General features: G+C 37.5%; 1 long non-coding RNA gene across 1 annotated transcript in view; it reads right to left on the reverse strand.

The window, feature by feature from the left end:
• Window positions 1-20257, reverse strand: part of LOC125919340 (uncharacterized) — a 29663-nt gene extending 9406 nt beyond the window's left edge. Inside the window, exons 1-5 of the long non-coding RNA XR_007456730.1 lie at window positions 20032-20257; window positions 18020-18163; window positions 16089-16253; window positions 12424-12553; window positions 9837-9910 (exon numbers count right to left, since the gene is read on the reverse strand). This is a non-coding gene — a long non-coding RNA (uncharacterized LOC125919340). The remainder of the gene's footprint in view (window positions 1-9836; window positions 9911-12423; window positions 12554-16088; window positions 16254-18019; window positions 18164-20031) is intronic.
• Window positions 20258-24570: the final 4313 nt, after the last annotated feature.

Raw genomic sequence — 24570 nt, forward strand, 5'->3', positions numbered from 1 at the left:
CCTGACGAGGCTTGAACCCACAAACCGTGAGATTATGACCTGAGCTGAAGTCAGACACTTAACTGACTGAGCCACACAGGTGCCCCTATGTCTTTATTTTTAATGTGGGTTTCTTGTGGACAGTAAGTAGTCAGGTCTTTTTTGTTTTGTTTTGTTTAAATATAATCCAACAATTTTGGTTTTGTTTGGAGCACTTACAATTATTGATATGACTAGATTTAGCACTACTGTTTAATTATTTGCTCCCTGTTTGTCCCCTCTCTTTATGTTCCTCTGTGCCTCTTTCCCTTCTTTCTTTTGGATTATTGGAATATTATAAATATTCCAGTTAAATTTATCTATTGTGTTTTTGACGAATTCTCATTGTATCATGTCTTCAGTGGTTGCTCTGGGGAATAGAAACCTACTTACTTCCCTTTCACAGTGTGCAGAGTTATTCTGCCAATTTAAGTAAAGTTCGGACAATTTACAACCATATAGATTCCTTGAGCCTGTGTCTTCTGCTCTATTTATCATATTTTCTTTGCATACATTGAAAACCCATCAGACAATGTGATAAATTTTGCTTTTAACGGTCACACATATTTTGAAGTTCTTAAAAATGTAGTCTTACATAGATATATACTACGTATCTTATTCTTTTTTCATTCTTTTTTTCCAGTTTTATTGAGGTATAACTGGTATACAAAAATTGCATAGTCCAGGGATGCCTGGGTAGCTCAGTTGGTTAAGAGTCTGACTCTTAGTTTCAGCTCAGGTCATGATCTCACGGTATGTGAGTTCAAGCCCCGCATCAGGCTCCATGTTGACAGTGTAAAGCCTGCTTGGGATTCTCTCTCTCCCATTCTCTCTGCCCCTCCCCCACTCACTCTTGGTCTCTCTCTCAAAAATAAATAAATAAAACTTAAAAAAAAAACTTCATAGTCCATTCTGTGTAATGTGTCTGCTTTTTCAAGATTTTTTTCTTTACTTTTGATTTTCAGCCGTGATGTGTCTTGGCATGGATATTTTGTTTTGGTGTAGTTTACCCTGTTTGGGGTAATGAGCTTTTGGAATGTATAAATTTATAGTTTTGCCCAAATGTGAGTAAATTTTAGCCACTATTTCTTAAGGTACCTGTCTGCACAAATATCTTTCTTTTCTCCTTCTGTGACTCCAGTGATATAACGGTTAATCCTTTTGATATTGACCCACATTTTTCTGAAGCTCAGCTGATATTTTTCTGTTTTTTTCTCTCTGTTCTTCAGATTGTGTGCCTATCATTCTCTTGTCAATTTCACTGACTCTTTCACCACCTTCAATCTGCAATCGAGTTTATCCAATGAATTATTATAATATTATGATTTCCAATTCTAGCATTTCCATTTGACTATTTTTTATAGTTTCTGTTCCTTGGCTAAGAACTTCTATCTTTTCACTCATTTCTAGTGTGTTTAACTGTATCGAAAATAGTAGCTGCCTTAACACCTGTTGGTAATTCCAACATCTAAGTCTTCTTGGGGTTTGATCTATTGGTTATATTCTCCACTTGTGAAGTGGTTACATTTTCCTGGTTCTTGGTATATCAAGTAATTTCAGATTTCATGCTGGCCATTTGGAATGCTGTGCTTTTTAAGCCCCTTGGTCATGTTAAAAGTCCTCTGGACAAGGTACGGTTAATGGAGGTTCAGTTAGACTACAAGTTCTGCCTTGCCTTCTGGTACTGGTAGTAGTCCCAATGTCAGTTCAGTTGTTGAAGTCTTTGTTAAGCTACTTTGGATCTGTCCTATGCATTCATGACTCAAGAAATTGTCTGTGATGGCTGGAAGTTTAAATGATAGTGCAGATCTCAAAGAATTTGCTATGCTATTTTGGACCTGCATAATGCATGTGTAGTTCAAGGGTAAGCACGGGTCTTTTGCAGGTGCATATCATGGAATTAGAGACGTCCATTCTCCTTAGCTGATATCTGTTCCTACCCATCCATGGTTTGAAGGTTAGCCAGATTTGGGGGCAGAATTTATATACATGATTTGGGGCTCCCTCTTTCTTATTCTGTCTTTTATGGGATTCTTTCCTGCTTTTCCAGGAACCCCAAACTCCAGCCTCCAGTTCGTTGTTCCAGAAGAACTGCAAGTTTCTTAGTGGAGTCTAGCTGTTCCACACGATGCCTGGCTTCTAGATAAATGCCATAAGAATGAGTAACTCAATCTATGCTATTCCCTTCAAAATTTCACCTGCCTTCTATAGTCTCCCTAGTTTTATCTTCTCTTTGGTGCCTTAAGTTCATCTTTTTTGTAACTTTTGTTCAGTGTTTATTATATATGAGAGCATTGACCTAAACCAGAATCATAACCCGTAATTTTTTTTACTGCCTACTATGACAACCCTTTAATAGTTACACGTGTAGGTAGAGGTCTCTCATTTTCCAACTGTCTGTCTTACTTAAGATTATGATTTGCCTATATTGGAAATTAAAACCTAATGTCCAAGATATAAGAAAATATGATAACCTTCCTATTTTTCCCTTTATCTGGACCACCCCATCCATCACCATTTTAAACTTTTCTCCTTGTTTCTGTTTCAGGTTGTGTGTTTAGTAGCCTGACTTCCATTTTCCCTGTTGATTTTTGTCAGCTGGGGATATTCCTTCCTTTATTTTGAACTTGGCTATACTTTAAATTTAGCTGTCATAGTTTATTCATTGCTCCCAGGTATTTTCCAACACAAGGCTTAAGAATAAATAAGTCTAGTCTACCATTTTGTCGGAATTAGAGCACTATTTTGCCATCTTTATTATTTGGTTCTGTATTCTGGAAGATTCTGAAGTAGAAGCATTGTATATACTCGGTATATTGGTCATTGTCACTTGATAGAACAGATAATAATGATTTTAGTGATTATAATTTTTACTAAAAATAATCCTTATAATCACAAAAATGAATATTTCTTTTACTGTTTCATATTTTGTTCTGTAAAAATTCAATGAATACATAATGTGCAACTCCATGAGATCACCATGGTTTACCACTAGCTCATATTATCAGCAGGACATTGTTACATAAGCACCAGCATGAAATCAGGTACAGTTTATTTAGTGTTGGGAAGCTGAATCAGGAACATGTTTTTCTTCTTGAATTGTCCTCAAGAGGTCTTTAAATACATTGAACAGATATAGGAAAGTTAATCCATGTAATCATTGCCTTCTGCTTACTTAATAGGCCTGAAACGGGTTCTAAAAATGTGTTACAACTGCAATCATAGTTATGTCTGCCTGGCTGAAAGAGGACAAAGGCCTTTTCAAAATCTAGAGCAGATAACTGTGAATGTTTATTGGGGACCAGAGAGAAGGTCAACAATAAACAGCATTTCCTCAATAATGACGCCATTTCTGTTTTATTAAACAAAAATGTAGAGTAAAATTCCATGCCTATAAAGTGTACGGAAAGTGTTTCTCTCTCTTTTGGTAGATCTGAACACGGTTCACTGAAGCTCTCTAGTCAGTATCTGGGCCAGTTTGTTTCCCTCTGTTTTATCACCAGAAACACACCTTTTACCCTGATCAGCTATTTCATAAAGCTGTGTGCTGCTTGTCACTCAAATGCTAAATAAGTGAGAAGACATGGAACAACAAAAAATGTCACTCTATTCTCAGAAGAAAAGGGCTTTTCAAAGCAGCATAATCTTTCTACATCAAGAGTGGCATTCACATTGCAGGTTATTGTCCCTGACCTTTGGGAGCCACCGGTGACCTGATGTGTATAATACAGTAACCTGCAGGTCACTTGGGAATGCTGTACAAGCATTTACTCACCATTATATCATACATTGCTTGAGGAAGATTTCTGCTGAAAGTTTTTTCTTGAGTTTTAGTTAAATAACTTGCTAAATGAGTTAAAGGATCAGTTTCCATTTTGGTATTTGAGATAATGCATTTTGGTCCAATTTTTGAAATCCTTGAAACCGGAGACCCTCAATACTTTGTGAGTTTCATAGAGATTAAAAAGCTACCCTCACTGATGAGATGGAAGACGAGTGAATGTCCTATGACACTTTGAGGTTTTCTGCCATAAAGCTCTACCTAGTTCTAGAAAACCACAACCCCAGTAGAAGTTTAACTAAGAAGTAAAAACACAAGTGACTGTTGATATTCTACCATTGATGTGTTGAGTGTGCTCGCTCTCTCCTCATTTTATCCAAGTTATTGTCAGAGGAATGTAAGGGTATTATTCTCCCAAAGCTCAGATAAGTAAGACAAATTGTAACATAAAATTTGCCAGAGACAGGTCACAGTGTTTCCCAACAATGATTTTTTAATATTCTTTCAAATATTCTTTTAATATAATGCATAATTTTCATAGATAAATTTTATTTATGAGATTTGACTATGAATAAAAGGAAAGAAATAGTATTATAGCTAGAGCATAACAAGGAATTAGTTGGGTTTTATTTTCCTCTTCTAAATAAAGGAGAAAAAGGAAAAGATATACGGCAATTTAATTACAATTCTATCCTATCCTGTGCAATTATTGATTTTGTCTGAGGAGTCAAATCATAGCCCATTTAACCTATCCCTTAATGTCAAATTCAGTTTCCATATCCTGTATGAAATCTTTATCTACTTCTCAACTTACAGCCATCTCTCCCTTGCCTGATTATTTTGGCTAGAACTGCATGTATCATTCACTGCAGTTCTTATGTGAGAACTTATGTGAGCTCCTTATGTGAGCTCCTCAAGGAAAGGTGTGTTCTCTTATTCATGTATATTCCTAGCACTCAGGCAGTACCTGGAACAAAAGTACTCATCACATTGTATCATAAATTCTAGATTGTTTCTCAGTTCACTCCCAAACTATATTGTAAAATCCTTCACAATAAGGATCATATTTTCTAAGCTGTGAAATCCTCAGGGCCTGTCACAATGTCTGGTACACTACTGGTAACCATAAGTACCTTCTGAATATATATGTAATCATAATGAATACAAATTTATCAATTATGTATGTATATTTCATGAAACACAATATTTATAATTGGATATGATTATGAAATATCTTACATTCCTGATTACACTGGTACGTTCTTTCTGAATAAGAACAATACCTTTCGAAAAAAAATTTTTTTAATGTTTATTTTATTTTTGAGACAGAAAAAGAGTGCGAGCAGGGGAGGGCAGAGAGAGAGGCACAGGATCCAAAGCAGTTTCCAGGCTCTGAGCCATCAGCACAGAGCCTGACGCAGGGCTCGAACTCACAAACCATGAGATCATGACCTGAGCTGAAGTGGGCGCTTAACCAACTGAGCCACCCAGGTGCCTCAAGAACCATACCTTATCTTCTTCCTATATCCTTACCTTCCCCAAATCAGAAATGAATCCACTAAACACTTTTAAAATTGAATAATAAGATATAATTATGAGGAACCTCAAATTTTAAGTCATACCCCATGTAATGTTCAAAACACCTCTTGGTTCACATCAGGAAACACTTGCTGAGAATTTGCTGCATGTCAGGCATTACACTAGGCACTAGGTTTACAGGAATGGAATAAAATAATAAAATTAGGAAGACACTCCTAAGGAACTTATATAGTAGGTAACACTGATACATAATATGTTACCATAGGTAGTAAGCAAAATATGGCTATACACTGGGTATTTTGGAAGCACAGAGGAGCACTTAGCTCAACCTTGAGTTAATAAATGACTGCCAGGAGAAAATAATACATTGAAGGATGAATAAGTGTTAGCCAAGAAGAAAATGTGTGTTTCTCTTAGAGGGATCAGGGTGAATGAAGGCACAAGGGCTAGCGGAATACGATGTGTATTTATTAGTGTTAAATATGAAGTTAAGAGTGAGGAGAAACTGGATGTAGAAAAAGACTGCCTCAGGACATAAAGGCATTCATGTGCCAGTCTAAGGAATTTAAACTTTATCCCACAGTCAATGCAGAGTTTAAGTGTTTTAAGGACAAGAGTGCTGTGGTCAAATATACATTGTAAAGACCACTTTGGCTTTGCGCAGAGGATTGATTAAAGAGTTTGAGCAAAATAAGAGTGAAAGAAAACAGGTAGAAACTGAAATTGTGTAGGCAAGAGATGGTGAAGGCTTCTGCTTGGCCAGTAGAAGTAGGTATATAGAGGAACAGGAAGGGAGTACATTCCAGAAACATTATGAAGAAATAATTGGCATGGCTTGGTGATGGATTGAATGAGGTATATGTAGGAGAGAGCTGAGTCAAGAATGACTTTCATCTTCCTGGAGAAGATCAGACCACCAACTAGGAGAATCAGAGTAGGGAGTGCAGAGATAGTGGGAACTGTTTGTGATATTCTGACTTGGAGGTAGTATCAACTGCAGGTGCACAGCCTATATTTAGGCTTCTATGACTGAATCACAGAATAGATGCTAGAGCTGAAAGCAAAAGTATATACGTGGAAGATAAAGACAGACTAAATCAGATAACTCCTCAGCAGTGTGTGAAGAGAAAAGAGCAATGGGATAAGATATCGAACTCTGATTAACTTCAATGTTAAAGAGAGGGAGTAGATGAGGGAGACTTTACCTATCATAAAGGTAACAGGGGTGTCAAATCTTAAATAACATCAAAAGGCATGAGATCAATAATATCCAACAGCATCAGGAAGACATTATTCTGTCCTTTAATGTAAGTATTTTAGCAATGTTCCTCTGTGTTACACCTTGTCGTCATTTCCTATTTCTATTTCCTATTTCCTATACCTGTCGTCAGTACGTATTTCTCATGCATAGCTTTTTAAAAATGACATGAGGCTGTCCACAAGCCACTAAGGGTGCACTAAACCATAATGCACCACAAAATGAAGAAGGGAGAGGAGCATTTGTTCACAGTTGTGACCTTCCCAGTCATGCTGGGAAAGCAGAGAGCAGGCCTATTGGAGGTCTGCTTACCAAAGGGTTCATGCCAGCTCCATATTAATGGAAAACCACAGATGGCTAGCTGTACCTCATGGGCGCACCCTCCCTGAGACACATTTTAAGCAAACTGATGCTCTTTTGGACAGCTACTTAGCTCTTTGGACTATACCTATGAGTACTTTACTATATGTTTTGATGTATATTTGATGTGGGTTTTTAATGTATCTTAGAATAAACCCTCTGCACAGCTATATTCTTTTCTGTGCCCCAGAGGGATGTTATTTGTGAATCTTATTAAAAATTAACAAGAATCTACTTCCCATACTCTGTCTGTCATAGATAAAGAATGGCATATGTTGATAAACATAAGCCATTCATTGATTTCTGAAGCCAGAGGCACTGGAAAGCATCACAAATCATGTGGTAGGACTGGGCAAACTCAATGATTTATCTAAATGATGTTCAGAATTAGATGTGTCAATAAACTTCCTGGGTGGCTATAAACCCAGAGAACTCTATTTCTTTTGTAAGGGGAAAAATATAATATTCCATGAGTTGGGTCCCAGTTCGTACATTCCCAACTTCACCTGCTTTTAACTCAGCTTTATGTGTTAGAACAAAACCACTCGAGTCAGCATCCCACCAGTGATGAATACAGACCTTAAAAGAGAACAGCTAAACCTAGAACTATCTGAAAAAACATAGCTAAGACCACAAAACCTTTGTTGCAACAGACCATCATCAAAAGTATTTAAGTTCAATGCATATCTTGCTACCTTACAAAAATGAAAAGAATGACCCACTCCACCAAAACTAGAAATAACAGGGGAACTTGGGTGGCTCAGTCAGTTAAGTGTCCGACTCTTGGTTTCAGGTCAAGTCATGATCTCATGGTTTCATGAGTTTGAGCCCCACGTTGGGCTCTGTGCTCACAGCTCAGAGCCTAGAACCTGCTTTGGATTCTGTGTCTCTATCTCTCTCTGTCCCTCCTCTACTCATGCTGTCTCTATCTCTCTAAAATAAATAAATAAACTTAAAAAAGAAAAAAAGAAACAAAATAGTAGCTTTATAGAACACAGTCCGAAAAGTTCTGGGTTAATCTTTTTATTATACCATATCACAAAGAGATTTAATTATAATATTCTCCTCTGTCCACTTCAGTACAGGGTCCAGAGAGTACCTGAAATTCTGGGCAAGAGAATTATGAAGAAGGAGCATAAACTTTAAGAGGCATTAGGCAAGTTATTTAGCCTCTATAACCTCAGTTTCCTCATCTATAAAATGGAAATATAATTCTCTAGTGTTAGTGAGAGTACATTCTATATATAAAGTATATAAAAAGAAGTTTTAACATAATACTATGTGCATATAAAACAGATGATTAAGGGTAGTCATTACTATTACTATCATTATGGAGTTGGCAATAGCAATCATTTATTACTTGTAAACTCATTTGTCCTCTGCTAGCCAGTGACATGGAAAGAATCAAAAACTGAAGAAAAACCCTAAGATAAAAACACAGGGGTGCTGGTGGCTCAGTTGGTTAAGTGTTGAACTTCTGATTTTGGCTGAGGTCATGATGTCAGGGTTTGTTAGCTAGAGTGCCCGCCATGTCCCCCCACCCCCCACTCCTCCTGATCAGCACAAAGTCTGCCTAGGATTCTCTCTCTCTCCCTCTCTCTCTGCCCCTCCCCAACTTGTGCTCTCTCTCTCTCTCTCTCTCTCAAAATAAATAAATAAACTTGAAAAAAATCCCCACAAAAGGAACCAAATAATATTCATTAGCTTTACCTATAAATTGGAAAAATATATATATTTCAGTTAAGTGGATATGTTTGTATATGTGTTCTATAGAAATATATGTGTTCTACAGAAACATATTTTGACAAACCACTTCACAAGACGTAACCTAATTACACACTCTGAAATATGCAAATTACCTTTTATCCAGGGAGGAATTTGGCTCACCCTAAGAACTGAGTCTTCACATAGGATATTTTTTTATTGTAAAACATTTCTATTCCATTTTTTCCACAACAAATAGAAATAAAAGATAAATGACTGCGATAAATATGTCTAATTCACCAACTTGCTTCTTTTCCAAAGATGTGTGCATTCAGTGCTGTGATTTTTAAATTGTATGCATATAATACAGCCATGTTTTCTATAACTCATATTACTTCTCCTTTAAATCAGAGTTCAATACATCAGCATGCATCATTCTTCCAGGCGTTTTGCCACCTGAACAAATTTGAGATGCCCCAAGCTAATGTATGAGAATGGCTAATTTCAGGAGTAGGCTATAAATCTCCAGCAGTGAAGGATTATGCTGAATTTGAAGGTCTCCAATGGAAGATCTGATGAAGTGAGGTGGTGGAAAGAAGGTATTGCCATAATAAACGGAGAGTGGAATAATCATGATGTAGTACTTGTGGTACTTTGTAAATTACTTCCTACACCTAAAAATGGTTGATTGAATGAATACTGGTATCCCACCAGAAGAGAGGAATGTCACAAGCATGCAAACAAAGAAACATCCCCAAACTCCATGGGGGAAAAATCCACATATTCAATATTTATTCTCAATGAAAACAGGAGAAAAGCAAGGAGCAGGAGAATACACAGTAATTATAAATGGGAAAAATGGAACTATTTCTGACACAAACCCACGAACCCATGAACCCACGAACAGTTCCAAGAATGTGACATTTAGCAGTCAAGGATCCTTTGTTATGAATGTATCCACGCACTCAATCCCCACTTAAATGAAGCATGTAATCCATTCCAGGCTCTGTCCTGGGCACCAGGGATTCAGAGATGAACAAGCTGCCTAAGACTCTATAGTATATTTGCAGTCAAATGCTCTAAAACTCTGAGTATATTTGAAAAACAGGTGAGAAAGTGAAACAATGATTGAACAGCAAATTAACTGACATGGGGTCCAGATGAAGATCACCTTACCTGGCATGAAGATAGCAGAATGCTTCCAAAAGGAAATTATACTTGAGCTGACTTTGAAGGACATGTAGGAATCCCTGGAATAAGAAGAAAGTATAGAACACATCCCAACATACAAAAAGTCAGAAGTACAAGAGCACAGGAGGTATTTAGGGGGATGACAAGCAGGGTTTCACTGTAGAACACATTATGTTGGTAGGAGAATGTCTGTAGGAAGATGACGGGGACTAAGTCATGAAGCCTCATATAAAAAAGTGATTCAAATATGTCTGGTGTCTAGCTTCTTCTGGAGATTTGGCTCCAGGGCTCCATGTGAGTCTGAGGTGACAGTGATGTCAGTAGTGTCACTTATCCATGGCTTACCATACTTACATAGAGGCACTTATGTGAATAGACATGGCTATTTACTCGAATTGCAAGGGCAAATTCGAGAATCATCTTTGACAGGGAATAACCAGGAAATTTTGTCTAAAAGCAGCTAAGGATCTTGAGCCAAGCATTAGAAGCCAAAGTCTAATGTCAAATGGGAATCTGAGAACTAGACAAATGAGTGCAAAGAGCAAGAGGACAGAAGAAGAAAACTGGTATCAATCTGGGCTAATTCTGGAAGCAGCTGAAAAACCCATGATGGAATGTTTTGGCACTCATGGTAGTTTGTTTATGTGGGTGGTTGAATAGGTCAGTTAACTGTCACACAGTAGGATCTCAGCAGGGTGTGTGATTGCATTATACCATTTGTCTATTTATATATGTGCCTCTATGCAATGATTCACCTTAGAGCCAAGAATCTCTCCTGTGCAGAAAATCTTTTAGGAATATTTACTAGCCACAGGTATCTTATTCTTTCAAAATAATCATCTGCTTGTTCATCACCATACACGAAGACCTATTATAGCCCCCAGAGTAGATGTTATCTGAACTGAACTGAAATAAAAGAGCCCTCCAATGCAGCCCTCCTCCCCCACCATTGGAAGCCAGATTCAAATTGTGACAGATCAGTGATTTCTATACCTTCCTCAGTTTTAATTTTAAGACTGATCATCTTTAATAGCGATAGCACTAGCATCAGCTTTATATAAAAATTAAAACAATTATATAGAAAACAGTAAACTAAAATTTAAAATAATAAGAATACAAATATTAAATTTTATAACAATATATTGGGGAATACTTTACAAAGCATTATCTTTGTGACATTGAAAAAGAGAGAGGTATATTTTTATGGTCAATAGACCAGAACAAATAATTTTTATGATTGAAAAATCAGTGTATAGTTTTACAGCTTGTGTGTAGATGTAAAAAAAATCATAAAATTTCAAGAGCTGAAAGGAAAGAAAAAGACTATCTGATTCAATCCCTTCCTGTTCTGGATGAGTTGAGACCAACAAAATTATTTAATCCAAAGTTCTTTTTGCACAACTCTTTTCAGTACTTAGATGAGACACAAAACCCAGGTGCATTAGAGTCTTTATTTTCCCTAACTGTAAATTCTTAAGTACAGGCATTGTGCAGAGGTGAATATCTTTGCATCTCTGTTATGCAGCACAGAGCCAGGCATTTGATAGGAAGTCAATGAATATTTGTTGGATGAATGAGTAATTAATGAATGCTATTCCATGTATGTAGTCTGCCTATGTAAAGGGGAAAAAGTATCACACATAGGATTGTTATCTCTTTCACTAATATACATCTGCTCTGTTCATTGTCTATACCAGCCTTCATCCTGGAACTCTTTACCTAGTAAAGGACACAAGTTACCTGATTTTGGTCCATGCTAGTGAACGTAGGATTTTTAAGACTTATGAGTTCATGTGATATTGTAGATTTCACATCATTTATTTCTAGAAGCTTAACACAAGGAAGGCTAAGTTGTTTTATATATGATCCTTTCATATTTTTATGGCAAAGATTAAGAATTTGGTTGCATGCACAAAATGTTATCAGCATTAAATTAAAGTTTTTTCACAGTGGATGTGAAATTGATCAAGATGATATATTACTATTGGGGAACCTGGGTAGTTCAGTCGGTCAGACTCTTGGTTTTGGCTCAGGTCATGATCTCACGATTCATGAGATGGATACCACCACCCCCATCCCCTACCCTGGGACTCTGTGCTGACAGCATGGAGGCTACTTGGGATTCTCTCTCTCCCTCTCTCTGTGTCTCTCCCTTCCTTGTGTGCATGTTTGCGTGTGCATATGCACCTGCTGTCACTCAAAATAAATAAATAAACTTTTAAAAAAGGTGGTAAACTAAATAAACATTTTCTTTTGAGTCCAATAAGAAGAGGCCATGTTTAACCATTAAGGCATATGAAATGATACTATAACTCTCTCATTCAGTAAAATTCCTGGTCTAAAAAGCATAGCCCACTAGCCGATGTTCTTTGTAAGCAGATGACTTGAGATACTGGCTTAATACCAAAAGAATAATCAATACTTTCTTTTTCATTAAATTTTCTTGCAAAAGTTCCTTTATGCTACGGGTCAATAGGATACTTATTGCTCAGAGCTTACATATAAATAGGGTTATGTGGGCTAAGTATTACTGGGATCGTGATCTTTAGTGAGACCTCTGCTTGAAACATACCTTCCTGTTAGTAAGAAAGGGAGCAGCAGCAGCTGGTAACAGTGGGGGTCTTAAATTATGGGACAGCAAGTTATTGTCATTCCCTTACTCCTGTATTCCATAGAACTCACTCTGCAGTGCTCTGACGATGCTGTTGAACAAATGACATAAAGACAGAATTTTCAAAGAATTCTCTCTGTGGCAGAAGACAGCATGAGGGTTTTTTTGATGTTTCAGTTTTGTTCTTATATTCAATAGAAAACAAAGATTGTGATAGTACCATTCTACTTCTCACAATTTGGATTCCTTTCCTTTCAGTGAAACCAATTTCTGTACCTGTTGGTTATTCGGATTGTACTGGAATGATTATAGAAAAAGATGCCCCCTGTCATTAATGCAATGCTCTAGAGGAAAAAAACTAAGCATCTCTCTTTTAATAGCAGAAACATTTGAAATGTATTAGGAAGGCTTCCTGTGTAAGAATGCCTTATATATCCTCTTAGGCACACGTTTTGTTCTCCTATGAGACTGTATTCATGTTTCAAAAGTCTTATTCTTTGGGATATTGAATAAATTGAGAAGTTGCTATTATTTAGAGCATATATTAAATAAACATATATTTGTGACTGGTTGATTGAAGAATTTGAATTCATTGGGATGTTATGATGAAATAGATTTACTTGTTCCAATAACTTTTATTCTATGCTGAATCTAACCTTCTCGTTGGGTAAAATATCTCTTCATGACATCTTGGCCAAATTCCAGAACTTTCCTGATACTCATTGTTATTAGAATAGTTGCAGGTTCTTGGGGCGCCTGGATGGCGCAGTCGGTTAAGCGTCCGACTTCAGCCAGGTCACGATCTCGCGGTCCGTGAGTTCGAGCCCCGCGTCAGGCTCTGGGCTGATGGCTTGGAGCCTGGAGCCTGTTTCCGATTCTGTGTCTCCCTCTCTCTCTGCCCCTCCCCCGTTCATGCTCTGTCTCTCTCTGTCCCAAAAATAAATAAAAAACGTTGAAAAAAAAATTTTTTTAATAAAAAAAATAAAAAAAAAGAATAGTTGCAGGTTCTTTATAAAGTTTATCTCCCTTCAGTGTCCAGTGCTAACTAGACATGAATTAGGCACTGTGCATATATTATTCCCTGATAGAACACTATAAAGTAACTACTTTTATCATCCCCATTTTACAGATGAGGAACTTGAGATTCACAGAGGGTAAATTACTTGTACAATTTGTATAATAACAAGCAGTGAATAATCTCAGCTTCCTGATTCTACAGTCTGAGCAATTTCCAATAGAATACACTAAACAATATTAAACTCTTCATTGCCATTTGTATAACAGGTAGGTCACTTTTTAAAGACAAGTGTTTGTAATCGTCTGGAAGGACATTCTCTAAAATTACATCTCGCTATTTCTCATGAAGGCTCCAGAGGTTAAAGTTTATAAATCTGTTTTCTCCCTTAAGAAAAATTTTTCTTTTGCAATTTTGTTCATGGACCTTGATGTGACCAATTTCTAACATTCAATCATTAATATACATCAATGGATCGGCAATGTCAATATCATTATTAAGTGCTTTAGTATGTGTACAGCACTAACCATAAAATCGAGATTCCTTACTTACAAGTTACATAGCTGAATGTAATGAAGACTCTTGGGCCTTTACTGGTTCTTGTCCAGCTCATTCAGAGAAGGATGACAGGTTTTGCTTAATAATCATTCGTATGGGATGCATTCCCCATTTTGCCACATTAATTCTCTTCTTTAACCTATGTTCTCCATTTTCTCTAATTTCTGCTTGACTTCTAAAGCATAGCAACTGTTAGACATTCATTTTAGTTTGCTGTTTGCCTGACATTTTTATTCTTGTGGCCAATATTTGATCTTCAAACCCATGTTACTGGGAATTGCTGATATGTTTATTTTCAATTTTCCCAAAGAGCTCCCTTAGCAGGTTTGTAGTAATGACTACAATGATATGACACATTCCCTTTTGAAGATTGACTTAGAAGAGGCTCTGCATATTCTCCCTTCCAAAATTCTCATGATTTTCTTTCTCTTCTCTTGATTGTACACTTATTTTTGTTTTAGTATTTTTCTACTCTAATGTACTGACTTTATGTAAGCCTTCCTAAGTCTCCTTAGCATTCAGTCATTTTTCTTTGAACAATACTTGATATTATATGACTTGGGATTCCCGCAAAGAATTTAAAGAATCTTAGCAAATATGATAATGTTTATGTTCACCTCAACCAAAATAGCTCACAGGTATGTAATGAGATCCTTTCACCTAATGGTGAAGGATGGTCTTGTGAAGTTCAGCTTAGCTTGGCTACCCAACTTTTTAGGACAAACAAGCCTAATTGTTGCTGTGACTAGGAAAGTAAGACCTCAGATTCAAGATCTAACTCGTCTAAAATTTGCCTGAAATTCTAGTGCTGCTGCTTACTTGCCTATTCAATTATCCAGATCATCTGATTCAAATGGAGTCTTCAGGAGTTTGACTCAATCTGTACTTGACTTTCTATACCCCATCTGAATAATTGTCCTTCAAGCAAAGATACACTGAAATAAATTGTAACAGATATTTAAAAAATCATTTTGTTTTATTTCATTTTTCATAATAATAGGTCTACTCATCAATCCCCAACCTCTATTTCCCCCATCCCTACCTCTCACCTCCCTTCTGGTAACCATCAGTTTGTTCACTAGAGTTAAGTCTATTTCTTGGTTCCCCCCCGCCTCTCTCTCTGTCTCTTCCTTTGCTCATTTATTTTGTTCCTTAAATTTCACATATGAGTGAAATCATATGGTATTTGCCTTTCTCTGATTGACTTAGTTTGCTTAGTATTCTACTCTCTAGCTCCATTTATGTCATGGCAAATGGCAAGATTTCATTCTTTTTTATGGCCAAATAATATCCATTACACACACACACACTCATTTTATATATATATATATATACACACACACACACACACACACACACACATACATACATACAAACATACACATACAGTTTATTTACCCATTGACCTGCTGAAGGATGTTTTGGTTGCTTCTAAGTTTTAGCAATTATGAATAAAGCTGCTATAAACATCCATGTGCAGTTCTTTTGTGTGGATATGTTTTCATCTCATTTGAGTAAACACCAAGCAGTGTGAATGCTGGATCGTCTGGTAAGAATATGTTTGGTTTTGTTAGAAACTGCCAAACTGTTTTCCAAAATGGCTGTACCATTTTGCATCCCAGCAACAGTGAGTGGGTTCCTGCTGCTCCACATCCTCACCAGCATTTGGTGCTGTCAGTGCTCTAGATTTTGGCCATTCTAATAGGTGCGTGGTGGTAGGTCACTGTTGTAATTTGCATTTCCCTGATGCCTTATGATGTGAAACATCTGTTCGCATGCTTATTTGCCATTGATATATCTTCCTAGGTGAGGTGTCTGTTAAAAGTCTTTGGCTCACTTTTAATCACATGGTGTCAAGATGGGTACCGCATACCAGGTACCAATCCCAGGGGAAGGGAGATGGGCATCTATATGTAGAGGAGAGTAAAAAGCATCACCATGCCACCCACCAGGAATGGAAGTCCAAACAATTCTTCCCATTGCTTCTTGGTTTCAGAGTCATTAAGGAAATCATAACACAGTCAAGCACTGGATGGAACAACATTTTACTTACATAGAGGAGAGACCGAGCAAGATCAGCTTCAATAGTGGGTGTCAGTCCCCCAGGGTCAGAGGATCTTTCCCCCTCTGCTGCCACAGTGGAGAAGGAACCCTATCCTCTCCAAGTGGATGACAGACAATGTCTACTCCTTAAAAAGAGACAGAGTACTCATTGAGCCTGAAACAAAGAAAGATAGTCTCACACAAGGTCAAGTCCAGCAAAGAATGTGAGGGTTTTCTATCTCTTGGTAAGGAAATGTTCCAGGCCCAAGGCCCATCCATACGCAGTAAAGTGGGAGGAGAAAGACTCCTCATGAGAATGTCTTTCCCAATAGGTTGTTTGTGTTCTTTTTGTTGAATTTGAAGATTTCTTCATGTATTTTTGGTAACAGTCCTTTATCAGCTATGTCATCTGCCAATATTTTCTCTCGGTCTGTGGTTTGTCTTTTCATTTTCTTGACAAAGTCTTTTACAGAGCAGATATTTTAAATTTCAATGGAGTCCAGCTTACCAATTCTTCTCTTTATGGATTCTACCTTTGATATTATATCTAAAAAGTCATTGCCATACCCAAGGTCATCTAGGTTTTTCCCTATGTTATCTTCTAGGGGTTTTATAGCTTTGTATCTTACATTTAGATCTATGATCCATTTTGAGTTAATTTTTGTGAAGGGTTAACTTTTGTGAAGGCTGTTCTAGATTCCCCTTTCTTCTTCTTCTCCTCCTCCTCCTCCCCCTCCCCCTCCTCCTCGTCCTCCTCGTCCTCCTCCTCCTCCTCCTCCTCCTTCTTCTTCAACACAGGAATGTCCACTTGTTTCAGCACCATTTGTTAAAAGACTATCTTTTCTCCATTGCATTGCTTTTGCTCTGTTATCAAAAATCAGTTGCCTGTATTTATGTGGGTCAATTTCTGGACTCTCTATTCTGTTCCATTGATCTATTTGTCTTTTGCCAATACCACACTGTCTTGTCTAGTGTCACTTTATTTTTTTAATTTTTTTAATGTTATTTATTTTTGAGAGAGAGACAGATTGCGAGCAGGGAGGAACAGAGAGGGGGGAGACACAGAATCTGAAGCAGTTTCCAAGCTGCTTCAGCACAGAGCTCGAACTCACCAACTGTGAAATCATGACCTGAGCTGAAGTCAGACACTTAATCGACTGAGCCACCTGGGAGCCTCAACTACTGTCACTTTATGGTAAGTCTTGAAGTCTTTTTTTTTCCCATTAAAACTAGAAACAAATAAAGGATGTTTCCTATCAACACTGCTTTTCAACATTGCCCTGGAAGTCCTAGTTAATGCAGAATGACCAGGAAAGGAAACAGAAGGTATACAGATTGGGAAGGAAGAAATAAAGTTGTCTTTATTCAAAGGTGACATGATAGTCTATGCAGAAAATCCGAAATTTTGATATGTATGTTCTCCTTGCAGAAAGTTTTAATTAAGTAAGGCAATTCAGATTTTATATTTAAAATAGTTGGGAAATAAAATTCACTTTATAGATATGTACCCACAGCAATCTTGGTAAGATTTTACCTGTTTCATGAGTAATACCTTTAACAGGGTTTTCTTGATGATCCTAAACTGCGATTTAAGGTCTAATTCTTTGTTAAAATAATGACTTTGCTGGACATCTAGCTGTATGCCATTGTGTGTATAGAAGAAGCTTTTCTTTCAGGCTGAAGGAAAGCAGAATTTAATATTTTTCATTGGATAAAGATGAAAGATTATAGCAACAGTGGAAAGGGAATGGCTTCTATTCTAGAGTGTCCTAGGATACGGTATGCCTACATATAGCTGGAGCAGAAGCACATGTCCTTCATGAAAGAAAGACTCAGGCACAAGCAGCACTGTGTAGGTTCTTTAGTAAAGACTGAGCCATTCTCACCTCCACAGTGCATTGTTGGTACCCAGAAGATATCAAGGAGGTGGCCCCAGCTCACCTGTACTGGTGCAGCGCAGCTATGGCTGGCTGTGACCAGGGTCCTCCTCAGGTAGTTTGCAGGTAACAAACCACAAATAGATCAGAGTGGAGGCAGGTGAGTTGCCTTCATGTGTTGGGCATTCCTTGAACTATCTGAAAACAACTAGAAAGATCAAAGAAAAGGAAGAGATTTGTCTGTCAGTAGATGGGAGTAAGGAGAGAACAGAATTTTAATATTGATTATTTGTTTTCACAGGTTGATGGTCCTAGACAGAGTCACTCCCCTTTCATAAAGATCCATTTTTATTACAGATAAGGACATGCTGGACATAGAATTCAGGGAATTTTTATGGTCAATAATAGACTTTTCTGTGTGTGTAAGTGTGTAAATTATTTAAAACCCACCGTGTATAGTACCACACAATTAAACTGCTACATATCCATCCAAAATATTTATTTTCGCAACTCGCATGATCAATATTGACTATTGCAGTTACTTGATTATATCAGAATCCACATCAGGGTGCCTGGGTGGCTCAGTTAAGTGTCCGACTCTTGATCTCAGCTCAGGTCATGATCTCACAGTTCATGACAGTACAGAACCTATTTGGGATTCTCTCTCTCCCTCTCTCTCTGCCCCTCCCCAGCTCTCTCTCTCTCTTTCTCTCAAAATAAATAAACACTAAAAAAAATCTATATCAACTATTAAGACTGACGAAACCATTTTCAGTGTACAGATCCATTCAATGTGTCTTAAGGTTCATTTTTAAAAAGTGGACTACAGATTGTTTTGTTAAGAGATGACTCACAGAAGAGGTATGAGAGGAACCTTGCTCACGCATGAGCTCTTTGGATGGGCAGGAGAATGTGCTTCTCCTCACAAGAGAATAATAACAAGAGACAATATCAACCTGCATTTGCATAGCAAGATTTTCAGGCCCTTTTTCTTCTCCCATTTCGTATTATTCTCATGTTATTTAGACAGCAAAATTATTCCTCTCTACATCATGCAAATGATGAGACCAAAGAGAGGTGCACTGAAAACCTAGTAAACAGGAAAACACAATCCCTTTGCCTAGGATGCCAGCATACTTTCCTTAGACCACTGAAGAACTTTAATTCTCTGTGTGCCCTGTGTTCAGCAAGTGAATTATGAACCATCTCAAAGTTCATTCAAATACATTTAAATTCTCCTATTTTTCTTTCTTTCTCTGGACACTTTACCTGGCTTACCATAGGAATAAAAAACCAAAATTGGCAGACCTGAATCACAAAGAATGGAAAACTATTTCATTGGTTTAATAGGAAACATCTGCTGGGTTGGTTGGACCACTACTGGCTATACAATTCTTTTACCCTTTGTGCTTTTAGCGATCATTGTATGTGCCTGAATTATTTTCTTAACTACATTGTACACTCTTCCAAGGAATAAATGATTATTTCTACTTTATATTCTTAGCACCTATGCTTAAACATTGGTAGTCATTAAAAATGAATTTTTGTTGATGATGTTTATGTAGAAAAGGGCTTAACATATGCATACACTATGGATCCAGCAGTTTCCAAATGAATAAAAATTGCTGAATGAGTAACTTCTTTCAGGTTATTAAATGTACCATGCAACCTAGGCATGGCTCAACATCTGCTATATTTTGGCTTTTTATATTGTATCACATTTCATACAGGAAATGTCACTATAATACTAACTTTATGATGTTTTCCTCTATTGGTGTATAGTATATTTTGATCTATATGAAGTTCATTCATCCAGAAAACACTTACTAATCTCCTTTTATATGCCAGACACTGGATATGAACTTGGCACATGGGATATGCATAAAATTGGCCCAGACTTTAAGAAACTTTACATTGTATAGCTAATTTAAAACATGTTGTACATTCTTCTGTTTTTTTTCTATTTCCTCTATTGCTTCTTACTCCCCATTTCTCCTTGAATTTTCTCATATTTGTTTATATAGCCTGGCAGCAGCTGTTTAGTAACAAGAGGGCTTCCATTTATTGAGTACTCACTGAATAGCTGTGAGGAATGGTGTTAAGTGCTCTTCACACAATGATGCTTTGTTGATTAGCGCTTAAACCTTAGAGCAAACCTACTAGGTGGTTATTATTGTCTCGTTCATGTTATAGCTGAGAAAATAAAGGTTTGGAGTGGTTGCATAGGACCTGTGTCTCATGTAGGGGAGCCAGGGTTGACGCAGATCTTCCTTCTTCAAACTCCACTCACTTACCCACTACATCATAGTGCTATTTAACAAAGGGTGGAGTCAATTATTGATGTAATGACAGACCTTTTGTGGCATGTACACTTTTATTTCTCTAATGTATGTGCATCAATAGGAGCACATGTAGAGAATAGGAAAGTTGTAGAGAGGGGCTTGAAATAAGATCCAGGAAGGCTGGAAGAAGTGAGACTGTTTAGATAGAAGAAGAAGAAGAAGAAGAAGAAGAAGAAGAAACTTTGAGGGGATAACACATCTCTCTGTGTCTAGGGCTGTGGTATGGAAAGGGAATATTACCTCTTAAATACTACTCCAAGGATACAGCTAGAAAAAGTTCCAAGTTAAAAAGAAACAAGTTTGGGCTTAATACCAGCAAATATTTTCTGATAGAATTGTTACGGAAGAAATAAACTAACTCAGAATGAAGGGAATTCAGCTGGTGTAGAGGTTCTAACATGACAGTGTTGTGGAGGGGTTTCTGCAGAATGGGGAGATCAAAGAGACTGTGACTGTGGTCCTGCCTCTGGAGCTGAAAAATGGTCTTAGAACATCCCCCAGGATTAGCCCTACTGAGCAGTAGATGTCACTGTTTCATAGAAAGAGTGGTAAAGAGGCACCTTCCTGATTGTAAATGGGATACTCAGAAAAGATGTATTCAGATCTCTTTTCATTTTCTGCGGAGAAAAGTTTCTAAAAACTATTTATATCTAAGAAACATGCAATGAGAAATCCAATATTTTATAGCATTTTGCTTTAAGAAGTCAGGCCTTATTTTTATTGGAAGGTTTAGTCCAACATTATGGTGGAAGATTATACTAGGCCCAAAGGTTTCCATGTATAAGATGAGATCTAAAAGAAGACAAACTTCTTGTTCCCTAGATGCTGCTGCTTGTATAGAGGATGATATACACACTCTCAATATATGCATACACACACACACACACACACACACACACACATATATATATATACACACCCCAACACACACACATTTTGAACAAATGCTTATTCTGTCCCCCTTTCTGGCCCCTTATTATTTCTGTACTTAACTCAAGGTCTTTTAGAAAAAGGGTATGATGTTGTATATATTGACTAGTATTTGTATTTCTCGATTTGTAAGACACTTAAGCTGAGATCACTGTAAATCAAGTTCCAAGCAGAGGGAGGTTTTTCTTGATAATCTGCAAAACCCAAAGGTTGGGAATGAAGCAACTTCTCAGCCCCAGAGAATGTTACAGGGTCACTGACACTGTTTAGCAATAGGAGACAGCAAAGCCCTCTGGACCACATTTCAAGGGTTTCCTCTTCCCTCTGCTTTGTCTTGTCAGTTCCGATGATCCCCACTGGCTCACACAAGACCTGATCCTCATTTGACCTGTCTCTCTGGGGAGCTTTTCTCTGGGAAGACGTTTCTTTCACTTCAAAGAGACTTCAAAGACAGAGAGAGGGAAAAGAGCAGCTGGGGTCCTCAAAACCTGCCCTTTTCCTTGGCTGTGTACCGCTTTCAACAATGGCTTCCTAAGAATCTATAAACGTATGTAACTCATGGTTGCATTCTTTTAAGGAGCTTATAGTCACAGAGGAAGGATGAAATATGACAAATGACATAATAAAAGGTGGAATGCACCCTAAAATTAGAACAAAGGGCCATATGTTTTAAAATAGGATAGTGAGCTGGAGTAATCACAGAAGGTTTTTTGGAGCATATGAAATTTTAATTAGGATGCTGAAGGATGGGCAGAATTCTGATACTAAGAAAATGCTGGGGAATGACATTGTAAAAAAAAAGAATGGTCACAGTATATATAGATCAAAGGTGGAAAAGGAAGGGATTTGGGGTTCTTGTTCAGATCGGCTGAAATGTGGGGTTCATAACGTGGAAATAAAGCCAAACCAAAATCATGATCATAATCTTGCTCTGCATGTGAAGATAGACATCAAATGGCTTTTGGGAGGGAAAAGATAGTTCTAAAAGGAATGCTTTAGAAAGATACTATGTTGCTGTGGTCTTTTCTGTACAGTGGTGATCTTTATCACGGGAGGCCAGATCATCTGTTGAGAGTAAGGAAGGTATGTATGCAATTGAGATCTTTAGAAGCATGGAAATTTTGGGTAGTTACTATAGGAATTTTGGCTTTATAGGAGAAAAAGAAAGCACTGCAATGAGGACCAACAGGCTGAAGTCAGAGAGCACAGATTATGAAACATGAGTTAGTAACTGCCACCATAATGCTTCAGTTAACAGTGCTGGAGTGGAAGCATGGAAAGCAGATGGTGACAGCCACTAAAGGCTAGGAATGTGCATGATGAGTAGGACACAGAGTAAAGAAGACTAGGAAATCTCAGGTACAGAGAGGGCAGTTTTGAGAATGACTGAACACTAGCTTCTGTTCAAGTGGAAAGAAAATAAAGCATATACGTGTATCTATAATCTCCAAGCACCTATGTGTGCCAGGTAAGGCTCTAGACAATATTAATAAACTACATGAATTAGATGTTGATATAATTTACAGATAAAGAGATGGAAAGTTAGTAAGGCACTAGTAGGACTGGTATGAGACAGAATTGGGATCCAACCCAGATCTGCCTGATGGAGACAGAAGAAAGTGGTTACCAGTTGCCTTATGGATCGACGGCAGAGCAAAGATAATGAAAGGAGAGGTCTCTTTGGAGAAGCCTGGGTCAAGCCTGTTGGGATGCAAAAGAAGGATGATACAATGCAGGCCAAGGGGAGTTCAATTATTGTCTTGATATTCATTTCATATCTTTGATGCTTTGATAATGAGATTCTCCAGAATTAGTAGAATATGGTAAGACTGGCTCAGCCATGGTAAAAATATCAATTATAATAAATCTTAAGATGAGAGAACAAGATCTAACAGAATCTCTCATGATCCTATAAAAAAAATACTACTCTGGCTGGAAGGAGTCATCCACAGTCACTCTGCTACAGCCAGGGCCCATCTAAGAGATAACCTCAAGCTGTGAGTCCTGAAGCACCCTGGGGCATTTGGTTGAAGGTGGGAGAGAGTGCCAAAGCCAGGAAACAAGGACACTGAGCCACTGTGGACCAGGTCTAGGCAGGGGTATCTGCCTGGTGACACTGCATGCTTGGCCAGTTCCAGTCTCTGGAAAGAGATTTACAGAGCAAGAAGCCAGGGGCTTGGAAGAAGGAGAGCTGAGACTTGAGCCCTTGTGCAACCTTCACGATTGCCCCATTGTAAGTGCGGTATTGCTCATCACAGACACCTTCGTGTTGAAGAGCTCCTGTTCTGCAGTCAGAGCTGCTTTGGATTCCCACCACTGTCGTTTACTCACCATGTAATTTTGAGCAAATTGACTCCCTGCACTTCAGCTCTTTCATTTCTGTATAAAGGTGGGACTACGATATCTATCAGATTAGCTACTTGATATTTGCCCTACAGCTAATAGTACATACAGTTTACTGGCACATTGACCGAATTAATAAATGGTAACTGCTACTAGCTGATAGTAAGTCATGGAAAAAAGGAAAGAAACTAACTGCTTAACAATAGAAGTTTGCTTAAAAAATGCCGACCATTTTGTATAAAATCACTAAATTGTATTCATGGTAGGATCTCATTTTTGTAAAAGAAAAGGACGAGGAGGGTTGGAATAAAATGAGACACAGTGTGAGGATGAATTATCGATCGTCCTGTTTGTGTATATCTTTCCTGAGTAATATGTGTTACTTTTGTAATAAAAAAATAAGTTAAACATTTTATTAGAGGGGTTGTACTGAGAAAGTGAAAATGTAGTTCTAAGGAATATTTTTAGGTTTATGTTTCTCATTATTCTGTAATCTCAAATTCAAAATGCTCCAAGGTTTACAAAAGAACATTTTGAGTTCATTTAGTGTTATAACTACATTACAATATTATATCTGGTGAATTCCAAAGAGATACATTTATGACTCCATTTGTATTAGCCCCAATTTTCTCTATTTAAACACAACTGTTTTTATTTGTTCTGTTCCATTTCATTTCGTGTCCATTCGTAAACATATACCACATATTGTAATCATAGAGAATGTCGAGATTTCATATGCCTCTTTCTTCACTTAACGTTTTTCATATTGCCCCATTGTCTCCAGATTTATGACTTTCATGTCTGCTAAGTAATATTCTATCGAGCACCATGATCTTATTTGTCAATTTCTCTAAGGTTTAACATTTCAGATCCTCCCACATTTTTACAAGCATAACCCAATCCCACTGCCATAAACTTTTCTGCAAATGTAATTTTTTTCTTCTTGTGAACTCTTTCCGTAGGGTGAAGTTTTCAGAGGTAGGGCAATATTTTCTAGTTC

The sequence above is a fragment of the Panthera uncia genome, chromosome B4, assembly GCF_023721935.1.
Source record: "Panthera uncia isolate 11264 chromosome B4, Puncia_PCG_1.0, whole genome shotgun sequence".
Taxonomy (NCBI): domain Eukaryota; kingdom Metazoa; phylum Chordata; class Mammalia; order Carnivora; family Felidae; genus Panthera; species Panthera uncia.